The 15,176-nt window shown below is 31.9% G+C and overlaps 1 long non-coding RNA gene across 10 annotated transcripts; it reads right to left on the reverse strand.

Annotated features, from left to right (window-relative positions):
- Positions 1 to 4,077: 4,077 nt before the first annotated feature.
- LOC116209713 lies at positions 4,078 to 9,673 on the reverse strand. 10 transcript variants are annotated; one of them, XR_004157312.1, is made up of 7 exons: positions 9,250 to 9,673; positions 7,530 to 8,930; positions 7,273 to 7,436; positions 5,819 to 5,893; positions 5,581 to 5,664; positions 4,386 to 4,936; positions 4,078 to 4,186 (listed from the first exon to the last, which is right to left on the reverse strand). It is a non-coding gene; the product is annotated as an uncharacterized LOC116209713 (long non-coding RNA). The 10 variants fall into 10 exon arrangements; XR_004157310.1 differs by having other exon boundaries at positions 4,386 to 4,782; positions 4,860 to 4,936; positions 5,581 to 5,893; XR_004157311.1 differs by having other exon boundaries at positions 4,386 to 4,782; positions 4,860 to 4,945; positions 5,581 to 5,893.
- Positions 9,674 to 15,176: the final 5,503 nt, after the last annotated feature.

Genomic DNA, 15,176 nt, shown 5'->3' on the forward strand with positions numbered 1-15,176 from the left:
ATAAATAGCAATTGTCCGAGGATCCGGAGCTGCAACATCAGTCATCATATAGGGTTCCAAACAGCTTTTGATAGTCGAGAGGTTTTTAAGAGGATTCATAGATATTGTTTATACCTTAATCAAAACTAAGTTATGTTTATGAATCATATATAAAAATATACTATTAAGTGTTATCTAAGTAATTTAGACTGTAATAGGTTAATCTATAAGTTATTAAAATATATATCAGATTGAAGAAACAAAGTTTTATCAGTCAATCTCTTTCGGAAGGATACGAAATGAAATAATTTTGGGATTTTAGTTAATAAACATGATTACAATTTAATTTCAGAGAATAATAGTAGAAGATGAACAAGACAATCATTTAGATAGTAATTAGACATTTTGTTTCTCATATCATACTCTCTAGCTATTTGTTCATAAAGCTATTTGGAGGGCGACGGCGTAGATGACTGTGACTTAATTAAAAAGTTAGTGGAAAGTAATGTTTATGTTATATAAATCCAACATACTGAGGGCTGCTCTCATTTAATTTTCCCAGTTCTTTTTACTCCTTTGCACATATAAAACATCAAGTTTTATGCTTTATGCCTCCATAATAAAAAATTCATTTTATATAAACTAGGAGAAATAAAAGATGTAACTCTACGGAGAAACGGAGTGTAGTGCAGTGGCACAAGATAGTTTCAGGTTCAACTTTCGCCAATGAAACTAAATATTTATTTATTTTTATTTTTATTTTCTTGTATTAAATTCATCTGTGTGCTTTTTAAAAAGAGAAAAAGAAAAAGAAATATTTTAGTTCGATTGTCGTCAAATAGAAGCCTCTGCCTATTTTATCTTCATTTCTTTTATCTAAACCGTTCCGATAGGCCTTTTTTATAACAATACAGAGAAAACAGATGTCTTTACGAGGAGTTACGCACTTTACTTCAGTTAAACTCTCAATTTCACCCTTCTCCAATTGTATACCTACAAAATTATTTTATTTATTATCATAATGAAGAAATTCAATTAATTAATAATGTTCCGCCCTCTTCATTGTAGTCATAGTCATACACGTATATCTCTTTTCATGTGTGCAAATTGATATGATCAGTAATAGTGATAATATAATTAAAAGTAGAGGTTGTAATTGCATTTCGATTGAATTGAATATAATATAGCAAATACTAAATGCAAAATTACTGCATAGAAAACGGCTTAGCTAGTAAATAAGTCTGTCAGTTGACTTTTTATTAGTTAATTATCTAATTTATTCTGTACTTTATTTTTCCCGTTAAAAAAGTTATTATTTGGAGCTCAACACGGAACATTTTGAGATTCCAGAAGGTCTATTAGAATTGATGATCTTGAAGGGGGAAGACCAATAGGCACGGTAAGATAGCTTTTGTGATATAAGTAATGAATTTGCATGTGGAAGCCGATTAATTGTACTAATTTCGAGGTCAACTTGTACGAAAATATTATTCTTATCATCATCGTCGTCATCGTCATCGTCATCGTCATCATCGCCGTCTATCGTTGGAGATGGTTCAATTGATTGGCAACATGTGTCCACGTTGTCAGTTTACTTTCTAGAGTTCCCAGTTTTAAAGCAGATTATGATTATGATATGCTAGGATAGATCATGAGGAAGCGGCCATCTTACTTAGTGAAAATGAGAGGTACTGACTCACGCAAGTTACCCACCAAAAAAAAATAAAAGAAAACCCACTTAATAAAAAGAAAAACTCACTAAAATTATAATCAGCCAATTAGTTCCTCCTAGTATCTATATATGGACCATTTGTGTTAATATTGCTTAAGTGATATCGAAGAAAAGGATTCATTGGAGTGAATTATAACCTCCGTAATTTGAAAGAAACATCTTTTACTTTCTAAATTTGACTATCATTATTGAATACGAAAATGCCTCACTTATTTTCTATTCTCTATCCCTACAAGAATCATGCTCAGTGACTATAGCATCTGTGATTTGGAAGAAACATTTTTCGCTTTCTGAATTTGATTCGCATTATTGAATACCTTCGTGCCCCACTTATTTTCTGTTCTCTATCCCTACAAGAATCATGCGCTTTCCTTATATAAAATTATTTATGTCATGTCGGCCTTTTAATTACACGTATTATACTGATAAAAGAAAATTTACACGATCATGCATGCATTATTGTGAAGCGATATTAAATGGAGGTCAACTGTATTATTTAACTTACAATAATAAAACTAATTTTCGTAATATACGATAGGTCGTGCCTATAAAACACTATGTGTCCAACCGGACTGGAAGCAGATGTAATCTATATATATATATATATACATATATATATATATAGATAAAAAAATGTGTCAGAAATATCTATGTACATAAAATGAAATATATAAGAATTTAACTTTTCAAGGAGATGCTCCCATGGGCCAGGCTCAAGTTTAATGTTGATTTGGGCTTAAGTTATTTTGAATGAAACTAGGCATAGCGTTCAGGGAGAGGAGTTGCAAAGAGGACTGCGAGGGGGAGCAACCACCTAACCTGGAGGTCGGTGGCAGCCGCAAAGGCCGCTAGCAACCTCGCTGGGGTGGGTGGTGGCCGGCCGAGAGGTGGTGCATGCAAAGGGTTACACAGCATACATGTCACGTATGACTTTTCTGTCGATCCCGATTGAAAGTGTATCAATAACAATAGATAAGGGAGGATCTCTTCGCATCATAGTTGAGCAGATGATATGTGTTTGAAAAAATAATTTATGCTGTCAAATATGTCTGAAAAGTGTTACTCGTCCATAGTTTAGAGTGGAAAATATATTTTGTCCAGATGTCTTGATTCTTTTTCAGTCCCACAGAATAAATACTACATTGAGGAAATTTGAGATTCAACTAAATGTCTTTTTGAGAATTTTATATGAATCATATATATATATATACACGTATCTGTATATGTATATATGATATATGTTTAAGATGGAGGAATGAATTTCATTACCCATTTCATATTTAGATAAGGTAAAATAAAAATTATATAAAATGAAGGGATCGATGATAAGATAATTTGTGCACAGGGTAGGGCCGACTATTCTATTTTTATATTAGACTTGGCAATATTTTGTTCATCCTAAATTGGAATTCATCGTAACCAACATAAGTTGATTCTAACAGTTCAGTCCTTATTTCTCTTGAATAAGATCTCGACTTTAACCTTGCGAAAGAATTCATGATTGGGAGAGTTGTTTTACTTCTTAGTCAGCTGACTGGTTCCAACTAGAGAGTCAGAACCTATTGTGTTTACTTTCTCATTATAATCGTCTCCATCTTCACTTATATATGTAAAACTAGGTTTTCTTGCCAATATATTTCTATTTACATAATTTAAACTTAATTTTTATTTATATTTTAAAAATTTCATGAAAAAATATTTCTTTTTTTTGTAGTATAAATATCTAATAAGTATATCCAATTATCTTTGGAAATTATGATTAAGTCATATATATTACTACTATATTAGAGAAGCAGAAGGAAAGTAGTGGTGTAACTTTTTCAAAATTATCATATTTCTAATTTGATCGGAAATTAGTAACTATAAGTTTTTAGAATAATTTTGTAATTATCACATTTATGCATAAATTTTGAAGTGTAAATATATTTATATATAATTAACATGTTTATGTATAAATTTTGAGGATAAATTAAAATTAAAATTAAAATATCTCATGTCAAATATATATATATATATATTCAAATTATTAGCAGTTTTATATATAAATTCTTAATTTATATGCAATTACTAATTTTATATTTATATGTTGATCAAGTTATACATAAGTTTCGATGATATATTAAAATTAAAATATTCCGTGTTCAAATATATTTATACATATATTAAAATTACTGAGCAATTTTATTTATAAATTACTAATACTAGTCTAATGCCACGCACGTTACACGTGGTTTGCATCTCCATGAATTGTCAATGTTTATGATTTTCTTTAAAAATAATAATTTTATATAAATTTATTCACACTAAAAGTAACCACCAAAGATTAAAACACACAAAACGCTTTGAGTATCTAAGGTCTTGTTTGGTCTTTCGATTTAGTAGGAAGGCATCTTGAGGGTGCATGACACTGACCTTTTACACCAAAGAACTCTCACAATCTTCACACGAACATGTAACAAAACATCCAACTTTGTCCTTCAAGGGGCAAAAGAAAAAATAAGGACCTCCTGGATTCATGTTAAGCTCATTGCAAAATTATAGCTAATATTTGCCTAAAGATTGAGTTTTGAATTGCAATTAAATGAAAGTAGCTGAGATGATATCTGAAGCAAATTACGAGGGGAAAAAGAAACGCACATGAGCAGAATGAGCCTTTTTAAGAACAAAAAATCACCTATGATTTTGGTTGTGGCATTGGTTCTTACGACACTTGCATCCATTTTCTAGCTTGGCCGAAGATGGAATTTTCCAGTTCTAGCACTCTAAATAGTAACTGAAGCTATCATAAACAATACGGCAAGAAAGATCTTCTCATAGATAAATTTGAATGACTGCAGGTGCATAATAGAACCTGGATTATAAGAGGGTTCACTTGGAACCTGGATTATTAACCAATCATAAGATCTGCAAAAGATATATATTGAAAAATTATATCGGCATAGAGAAAGAAGACGAGATCATGGGCATCGATATTTTCTCTCTAAGAATTTATCAAATTGTATGAACTTTGCATAGAGACACGTCCAAAATTAGTTCTCTCGAAGAATTATCTCAAAATCCAAGAGATACACCTGATGTGAAAAAGAATACGAATTAAAAGTTATAAATGAGAATACATATTTCATATATCTGATCATAATTCTCTTACTCTTCTAAGCAATTTAGACTTCCGGCACAAGCAGGATTGGAAGTAGTCGTTCTAACTTTGCATCCAGTATCTTCCTCCTGATTAGGCTTACAAAGAATTCAATCAGATTAGATAACTAAGACTGGATATGAACCTTCTTATACAAATATACTACTATAGATAAATGTGCAGCACCTCTACTATGGTCAAAGACCTCAATTACTTCCCTTAACATTTAAAGGTTCAGTTGTTTAGCCTATGTCACCGTAACATATCTTAAATGAAAAGAATTTCACAAAGTACATCTATCACTGTCCCTTATAAAAGAACACTCCCTTATAGCATAGGCAGAATAAACTGATCATTCAACCAGAAAGAATTTATTCTCGTTAGTTCAGGCTCATGCAAAGTTAAAAGTAAAAAAGGGTATAATAACCGCCCAATTCTCTAATTTTGCTTGATTATGTATTTCTACTCATTAAGACCTATGAATTGGTGCCATTGAACTGTCCTGGCGTTGAGAGGAAACTGGTTGATATCTAGGAATGACAGAGTGACACATGCATCCAACATTGATATACAAAGGAACACTTACATGACTTATCGACATTAACAGTCCTTATACAGTTAGCCTTCACAACAAACTGGTTATGATCTTTACCTTCATAAAGGGATGATACAACATGATCGATATAGGCTAATGAGCTGATCAATGTAGACCAAAGAGGCAGATTGAGATTACCCTTTCAATGACTTGATGCAAAAATGGTACTCTTGCGGTCTCCAAAGAAAAAAGTTCATTGGCGTTCAATTATAAAGCAGAATCCTACAATTATTACAAAAGAAAAGGGTTCCTGTAATCATACAGAAACTAATCGAAATCGGCTTTATCATCCCTTTATCATACAAGGATGATTCGACCTGATCAATGCAGGCCAATGAGCTGATCAATGTAGACCAATGAGGGAGATCGAGATTACCCTTTCAATGGCTTGGTGTGCTCTTGCAGACTCCAAAGGAAAGAGTTCATTGGCGTTCAATTGTAAAGCATAATCCTACAATTATTACAAAAGAAAAGGGTTCCTATAGTCATATAGAAAATAATCGAAATTGGCTTTGCTTAATTACTTAAATTTGGCAGATGGACATCACTAATATATATGTACAAGTATGAAACATAGAAAAGAAAGAAACAAAATCACCTAGTATCTCTGCTTTTAGTGGGTTATAGAAGATACTTAGTTACAAAAGGATTTGGGAGAATTTGCAATTATTACAAAAAATATTTAACCAACAAGCAAATCTTTTCTCCTCTAGTATATATCACAAGTCAAAATTATAATGTTGTGATCAAGCATGTAATTAAATATTGATTTCTTTCATCAACCAAATTCTAACTAAAATTCCACCAAAATTCATTTTCCTCACTCCAAAATACTGAAATTGATGCTTGTTGCCATAATTTATTTGTAGATTCCCTTAGATTTGCATTCCCCTTCCATTGAGTACACAACTAAAGTTGCACGTAGTTTGCATCTCCATGTGTTGTCCAACTTTGCAATTTCCTTTAAAAATAGGCTTAAAATAATTATTTCTACTTCGGTATTTTTTAGCTTTTGAAAAATATAGTTCACTTGAATAGTACATTTGGTAAGTAAGCATGGGCCAAATTAACTCATACGCAGCACTGCAGTTTGAAGAGCATGAAATAAAAGTTGTGCAAACAAAAACTATTGCAGGTACAAATATATAGGGCGGATGCAAGTCTATTAGTTGGGCAAGTCTGGCTGCGGAAAGAGATTTGTTGTTATAGAACAAACGTGTTGGTGATTAATGAGCTATGTTGTACATTGTGCATTTACATAATGTTAGCACAACACAGACACGTTTTGTACTACATTTGGTTGCATTAATGAAATCGACTTAAATGTTAATTCTATTCACACTCATTCCTATTGCAACATGTACTCATATAATTTACGAAATAAAGAGAACCTTCTCTGTAAATTGAAGAAATACTTGGAATAGATTTGTAAGCAAACCAATATCTGGTTTCACTTCTATGAATTCATACTATTACAAATAGCCACCTATAGGAACTGTCTTCCAAACATGTTGACGTAATTTAGATAGCAAAAAAGTCCGTTGTATCTTTTCAAGTAGAGAGTTTTCTTTTTTTTTTGATACGCAAGGTTGATTTTATTATGAGATAGAATTATTATTACAAAGAGAGGGTGGGAGGGATAAAAATGCAATGAAAAAATCTCCTATATCATCCCAACAATAACTCAAAGCTATTGTAAAGGAAAGCACATCAACCCGCAAAAAACTACCCCAGCCACAAGTAAATAAACGCAGGGATAAAAAGTTCAGACATACTTTTGTAACAAATGTCATCAACGAGCAAAATGATTGAAGAGGAGAGAAACCTGACATCTCAATCTAGAGAACCGATCCATGCGATGAACTCAGTTTTCCTGCTCGTTCCTTGCTTAGCGAGTGCGTCCACGATGTTGTTCACCTCACAAAAATTATGAACAATTCCAACTCAGCAAACAGACCTTTCTGGTGCGATATGGTGTTGAAATCTGAAGTCATCTGCCAAACAAGTGTTTAAATTGAGTAGTTAGGTTGTCATTGTAATATTGAAAGTAAGATAAAACATATGTCCAATCTCTAAATTAGAATTACCTTTCTTTATTATAGATGATACCTTGCCTTAGTAATTACAAGAAAAACGATTAAATAAGATCTATCTCTCGCATTCCTGCACACAAGACAATCCCCTTCAAAGTGCAAATAAAGGTGCCAGAAGGTGGTTTATATCTTAAATTATTATACTTGAAAGAAAAGGAAAATAACACGAAGAAGATGAGGGATGCACTAAAATTATTTCCACTGTAAATAATGGAGAAGCAAACCAATAAGCTTAAACTAACTTTTAAAAGTGGCATCACCGTAGAATGTGGAAGAATTAACAAAGCAATACACTTTAAATTAATCAATAAGTAAACTAATGCTAAACAATATGTAGAAGCTATTGAAAAATAAGAACATTTAAGGATAAGAATAAACATGCAGATGGAGATCATTTACTATCCATAGTGCTATGATCTTTCTCCTAAAGCAAAAAGTATCCATTCTATCCAACTTTGAACAAAGCAAAATTGTAACATAATACGCAATCATGAGTAAAAATACCATTTTAAACTGTGAATTTATTTTATTGATAAATGTCCTTATGGAGCATTTCCATTATTGCTCATAACCATTCTCTTTTAAACTAGACCTGGAAACCAGAAACCAAATATACCAATATATGGATTCTAAGATTTAACCTAAATTTAAATGGTAAAACTTGACTTCTAAAATCATTAAAAAAAGATTGAATAAATCAGAGATAAGAAAACAATTTCAAAAAGGTCAAATTGACAAATTTAAGTAAAAAGTATAAGAATTAGAGTAAAAGAGCAGGCAGTCATTGTACAGCAAAGCATGAGAAGTCCTAAGAAATTGCATAGTTATGAACATTACATGTAAAGTTTTAAGCAATATATTTATAAGCAAGGAGACTTAGAGCTCTCACCATAAGCAGTTGAAAAGGAGAAATGTGAATACTGCTGGAGTCATAAGGATATGATATGAGGGCAAAAAGAGAGCGAGAAAAAATGGTGGGGGGGGGGGCACTGATGCATATTTTGCTCCACAATTTTTTTTCTCCTCTTAATTAGATTCTACTCGTCCAGCTCAAACAAATAAACATCATGAACTGCTCATAATTTGCAAAATCAATCCTCCCCTTAAATTGATTCCAGCCATCGTTAACTTTTAGTTCTGATATAGACCACCGAACAAATAAACAGCATAATCTGATCACATTGTGCACAACCATTTCTCCTCTTGATTAGATTCATGCAATGTATTAATTTTCTTTCCAACACACACCATTAGTATAATGTTTAAAAACCCGTATTTTTTAAAGAGGTCATATTATAGCAGTTTGATTAACCACTAACCAAGTTAAGTTAAAACTCCATGGTACTCAATTGGACATGCTTGTCATCATAGCATATTTTATGCATAGATTCAAACCTGAAAATGCAAAGGCGACGTTGTCATGGGCACTGTACAATACATTGAAACTGAATGGTAATAAAGACAAACAAGTAACAACAAAGTAATATAAGCGGGGATAATATGGACAACATTCTGAAGGCGAAAAGAGATCAGAAGGTAGAAATTCTAAACAGGCAGTCAATGCAAGCAATCTGTCGAACATGTAATGTGCACATACCAGGATTCAGCGGACAGAACAACAATTTATGCATTGATCGCAGGACAACTGACAAGGGAAATTAGATTGGGCATTTCTGTGCAGACGGGGGACCAGAGGGTAGCGCCAATAATTTACCTGTAAATATATGCGGTTGGGAGTATCAGTTTCCAGGAAAACAGGGTGCTGATGCGGGGCGTGCAACCTTAAATTGGAGCACTAGTGCATAGCCGGCTGTCCGTTGCAGCAAGTAGACCAGGGGCGACAGTCCTTGTGAGAAGTTGGCACAAGAGAGGGTCAGAACGAGCGCGCTGTTGTTAAAAGCAGAATGAGATGGTGGAATCGGTGAGTGAAAGATGAGAGAAGGAGGAGCGGTGGTAGTGAATCGGTGATGGGAGACAGTGGGAAAGGGGAGAGCGTTTGAGGCGAGCATCGTTGGCGGGAAGCAGAAAAGATGATAGGCGATAACGGACTGAAGGATCCCCAAGCGAAAGAGCATAATCGGTGGCCTTGTGTGCGAAAACATGTAAAGCAGTGTCTCTTCGTGTGAAAACACTTCACATTTTTTATTAGAGGTATAATAGATGTATGCATTTACTAATTTAGTACCATTTAATTATAATTTTATAATATTATCAATTATGCCATTATTTATTTCACTATATATATATATATATATTATATATTTTTTATATTTATTATTTTAACCATATGGTATTTTAATATTTACCTTTCTAACCCAATCTAATGTGTGGGGTACAACTTTATATATATTGAGTATCTTTCTTTATAAATTCTTAATTTATATGCATTTACTAATTTAGTCCCGTTATTTATAAATTCTAATTGTATAATATTTACAATTATACCATTATTTATTGCACTATATATATAATTTATATGTTTATCGTTTTAATCCTATAGTACGTTGACATTCACCTTTCTAACCCTAGCCTTCTTTCAGCCCTGAGTTGCACGAGTAATTTTTTTTACAGAGATTTGTTTAGCGTTTTGCTTTAGATGTGATTATGTTTATTTTTTCCGGTGAAGATTTTTTTATGTTTTTCAAATTTAATTATAAAGCCTATAATTTTTTTATAGAGATTTGTTGAACGTTTTGCTTTAGATGTGATAATACATATCTTTTTCAAGTGGAGATTTTTTATGCTTTTCAAATTTAAATATAAACCCTATCGTATTTGACATTCACCTTTCTAACCCTAGGCTTCTTTTAGCTGTGCGCTGCACGGTTCATTTTTCTACAGAGATTTGTTGAACGTTTTGTTTAGATGTGATTATGTTTAATTTTTTTGGGCGGAGATTTTTTTTATGTTTTTGAAATTTAGTTATAGTTTCATTTTGAATAAAATAGTTTCTATAAATTATGCAAGATTCAATGTACGTATAATTATTTTGTAGTTTAATTTGCATAAAATAATTAATTTATTATATATAATATAAATTTTATTGATATAATAAATTTTTCAACATAAATTTAAAATTGTAGCATATTTGTATTGCAATATTCTAATAATATATTGAACTTTGTACTTATAGATTTTAGTTCGTTTATAGACTGTACAGTTAGCCTTTCAATTGAAAATTGATTTTTTACAAATAAAATTTTTTGGAATGAGTGCAAAAATACCTACACAAATTAATTCAAGTAAAGTTTATGTTCTAATTTTGTTATTTTAAAATAAAATAACAAAATTAGATGAAGAAGTAAATATTATTTGTTCGACTACAATGGATGCACATGGACCTAGCACAATGAAATGGAAATATTAAATATCTAATAAAGGGGCATGGGAAATTCCACACGAGTATTGAACATGAGACCTCTTACTCGCCAAAAGAGGGCGTGCCACATTGCGTTGCACCATCTTTGATAGCAAATATTATTTAGATATATAAATAATTGTTATTTAGATATTGACCTTTCTAACCCTACTTCAATAAACATTTACTTTTTTAATCCTATTTATTGCATAAACATTGACATTTCTAATTCTATATCAATAAACATTTACCTCTCTAACCCTATTTATTACATGGGATACAACTTTTTATGTATATAGATAGATTGTTATCCATAATTTATATTTGTATATATAAGTAAAATTAACTCTCAAAAGCAATCAATAGGGTTATATTTGTTAGGGTTAGAATCGTCAATTTGCTTTATGAATAAATAATTTTTGTAGAACTTTCTAATGTCATTATAAAATTTGAGAAAAATTCAGAAAAGTTCATATTTCATTATTTTAGCCACTATATTTGAAATAATAAACGTTCGAGATATAATATATAATTTTAAATAACTTATATTATTACAAATTTATATATTAATTATAGTGTACATATGTCCACATTCCGTATATAGTAAAATATACTATTTAATGTATATAAGAGCAAGCTCTTTCAAACTAATATAATTTTAAAAATTATTAATAGATGATAATAAATATGGAAATCTATTCTAGGTAGAATATTATATCTAGATATATATAATTAGCTAAAAATCGATTTATATAAATGACAATATAATTTCATAAATATAACAAATTTCAATTAATGTTGTTCAAATTATCAACAAAAAATTAACTTAATGACTTTAAAGCAAGTTTGCTTTTCAAAGATTTAAATAAATTATATGACTTTGTGATAATGATAGGGTACATTGCAATAGATAGCACGCTAAAAGAAATAAAAATTGATTATATATGTAATTTTAAAAGAAAAATAATTTATTGCAAGCCACTAATTTAAAGATATTAAGGTCATTTAAAGATAGAATAAATCATAAATTTTTATGAATTTATGATTCATAAAATTAAAGGAATATAACTAATATGTGAAAATGAAAGCCCACATAACAATGTTTTTAGAGCAAAAATAGAATTGCAAATTAGTAAATGCTTGAACGGATTATCCACAATAAATCATTGTGATATATTAATGATTTAATAGATGTATAACTCATATATATTCAATAAGACAATTAGTTTCAACATTATTATTGGTTTATATATGCTTAGTCTAATGTTATTGAAAATTATTATTTTGAATTCCAATTAATCATTATTTTTATTAATAAGAAATAATTTATTAAAACTGTGAGTAATTTCCATAAAAAATGGTAATAGATATGCGATAATGAACCCGTGCAACGCACGGGATAAAAGACTAGTACATAATGTAAAAGTGAATTTGTACATCTATGGTGTATTATTGATGATGATAAAAAACTAATTGATCAGCCCAAAAAGTTTTAGCTCATTAGTTCGTAAAGCCTACCCAAAGAATTTAAATAGGCGGCCAATTGTGAAATTCACTTCCAGCCCAAATAAATGGAAAGCCCAGCTCTTTTATTCTGGTGATTAATTTCATTAAAAATCAACATTAATTAGTAGCAATTAAAGTCTTTTTTGGTTTCCACCATTAACAGCGATGACCTAAATGAGACTGAACGGCAGTCGCCCCTTCCCCATCCTCTTCCCTATTTATTGATCATATTCACTGATCAGTAGCCGCTCTTCACCTTTAATTCTTAGGAAAAAGACAAAAATCTCATTATCGTTTGGAATCGAGACAAATTGTACCATATTTTTTTGTTTGGGACAATTAGCCCCCCTGTGGTTTGCTCCGTTAGACATAGGGGGTTACCACATTAATTTTTTTCTATTTCCAGTCCTCAATCTTTAACCTTTTAATCATTTTGGTTCTTAATCTTTTTCTTTTATCATTCATATCCTCAACTTTTCATTTTGTTTTATTTTAGTCTTATAAAGAAAAATCGAAGGGGGAGAGGGTCGGGGCTGCCAATCGGCGACCCCGACCCCTCCACCGAAGGCGCCGACATCCATAGAGGACGCTGGCGCCCTCGGTGGAGGATTCGGGGTCGCCGATTGGTAGCCCCGACCCCCTCCCTTTTTTATTTTTCTTTATAGGATTAAAATAAAATAAAATGAAAAGTTGATGATAAGAATGATAAAAGAAAAAATTTAGGACTACAATGATTAAAAGGTTAAAGATTAAGGACTGAAAATGGAAGAAAATTAACACCGTAACCCCTTATGTCTGACGAAGCAAACCACAGGGGACTAATTGTCTCAAATAAAAGAACATGGTGCGATTTGTCCCGACTCCAAATCACAATGAGAGTTTTTGTTTTTTTCTCTAAATAAAACCTCAAGAAAACAGCAATAAGAAAGGATATTTCGTTGTACAAATTTCAAGAATAACAGCACAACTATATTAATAGGGATTTTAATACCACATATCCCATGATTTTAAGCATTTCTCTCTATTCTATAGGTTGAAAATTACCTAAAAAGGCCCAACTTTTATACCTTATTTCAAATCTATCACGTTGTTTATACCTCGATCTAAATCTATCCAGCAGTTATTATTTTTGTCAAAAATCGACAGAAAAACTGACGATACCGATTACGGAGTAACGGTGCTATTTAAAAATACCTAAAAATTCTCATATTTTAAAGTTGATCTTAAATCTCTCTCCCTCTCTCCTATTTCCTCCTCCCTCTTTGCTTCTTCTTCTTCCGGGCGCAGGGTGAACAACTCTGGAGGGCACAACAACAATGGCATCGCTGGAGGATGGCGGTGGGTGTTGAGTATTGAAGGTGGAGAACGCAGAGTCGGCGTACATCAACCTAACACAAGGTGGTGGTGTCGTCGAGTCCAGGTAGCAGGGCGTGCCGAAGGAGGGTCGTGGTAGTGGTTCTGCTCCCGTACTGACACTTATTTGTGTGTGTGGAGTGCGACCGAGTTGCCCCCGTCCCCATCATGTTCGTGCCCGTGAAGAAGAAGAGGGAGGAGGAAGAAGGAGAGAGGGAGAGAGATTTGGGTTCAAATTTAAAATATGAAAAATTTTGAGATATTTTTGAATAGCGAGTAGGCCCAGGGATATATGTGTCATCATTTTATTGGCTAGTTCACAAATGATATGGCACTGTTACCCCTTAACCGACCACGTCAGCTTTTCCATCAATTTTTGATGAAAATAGTAACACTGGGATAAATTTGAAGCAATGTATAAATGGCGAGATAATTTTGGAACATAATAAAAACACTGAACTTTTTACGTAAATCTCAAACAATATGATAGATTTGAGAAAAAAGTAAAATCGTAAAATATATGGTGTTGAAATCCCATATTAATATAAATCTCAAAAGAGTTTTATAACATTAAATTTCACCAATAGCATAAAGAATAAGATGTTCCTTATTTAAAGAAAAAGAAGCGGTAGATACTCTGATATTTAGTTTCTGCCAATAAAAAAATGATCATTAGCACAAATGTTGACGGTTTAGGTGTGATGGAAGGAGCCACTTTATCGTTTACAACAAGAATTTAAGTAGGCTCAAAATAATTTAAAATCAAAACTATACTACTTCTTGAAAAAAAAAATCTACTAGTACAAATGGGAGAAAGCCCATTTTGGTCTAATATTCACTTTTCAAAATTCTTCCTTCGATTTCAGGAAAATATAATAATCCTTAGATTTAAGGATAATTTTATAAATTTGTCTATCCAATTCCCTATTTCCCCTCAAAACTCTCTCCCACTATTCTTCTTGTCCTAAATCTAGTTTTATTCTCAATATTTTTCCTTTTTTTCCATTTTAGTTCGAACGTCTACTTTTTCACTAATAAAAGCTGAGTTGATGTGATTTTTTTTTGGTGAAAAGTTGATCTGAATTTTAAGGCCAATAAGATCATGTCATATATATATATATTGTTTTTTGAAATATTCGTCTTCCAATAAATAAGTATTCTCAAAATAATTAAATTGCAAAAAAGAAAAACAAGCAAGCTCAAAATAGAACCATATGGATAGAAAGAAAGGGGCAGTGAGGGATTCGCGAGCAACCACCACGGCCTGAGGAAAGTCGCTGACGAGTAATGAAGCCGTCAGCTACCTCGTAGTGGGGGGTGGTTACCTCTAGTCAGGTAAAGTAAGGTCACCGACAACCTTAATGGTCATTGTTAGCCTTCTACTAGGGGTGGTGACCACTAGTAAGGCCCTACTTCAGGAAATC

Source organism: Punica granatum, chromosome 5, assembly GCF_007655135.1.
Source record: "Punica granatum isolate Tunisia-2019 chromosome 5, ASM765513v2, whole genome shotgun sequence".
Lineage (NCBI taxonomy): Eukaryota > Viridiplantae > Streptophyta > Magnoliopsida > Myrtales > Lythraceae > Punica > Punica granatum.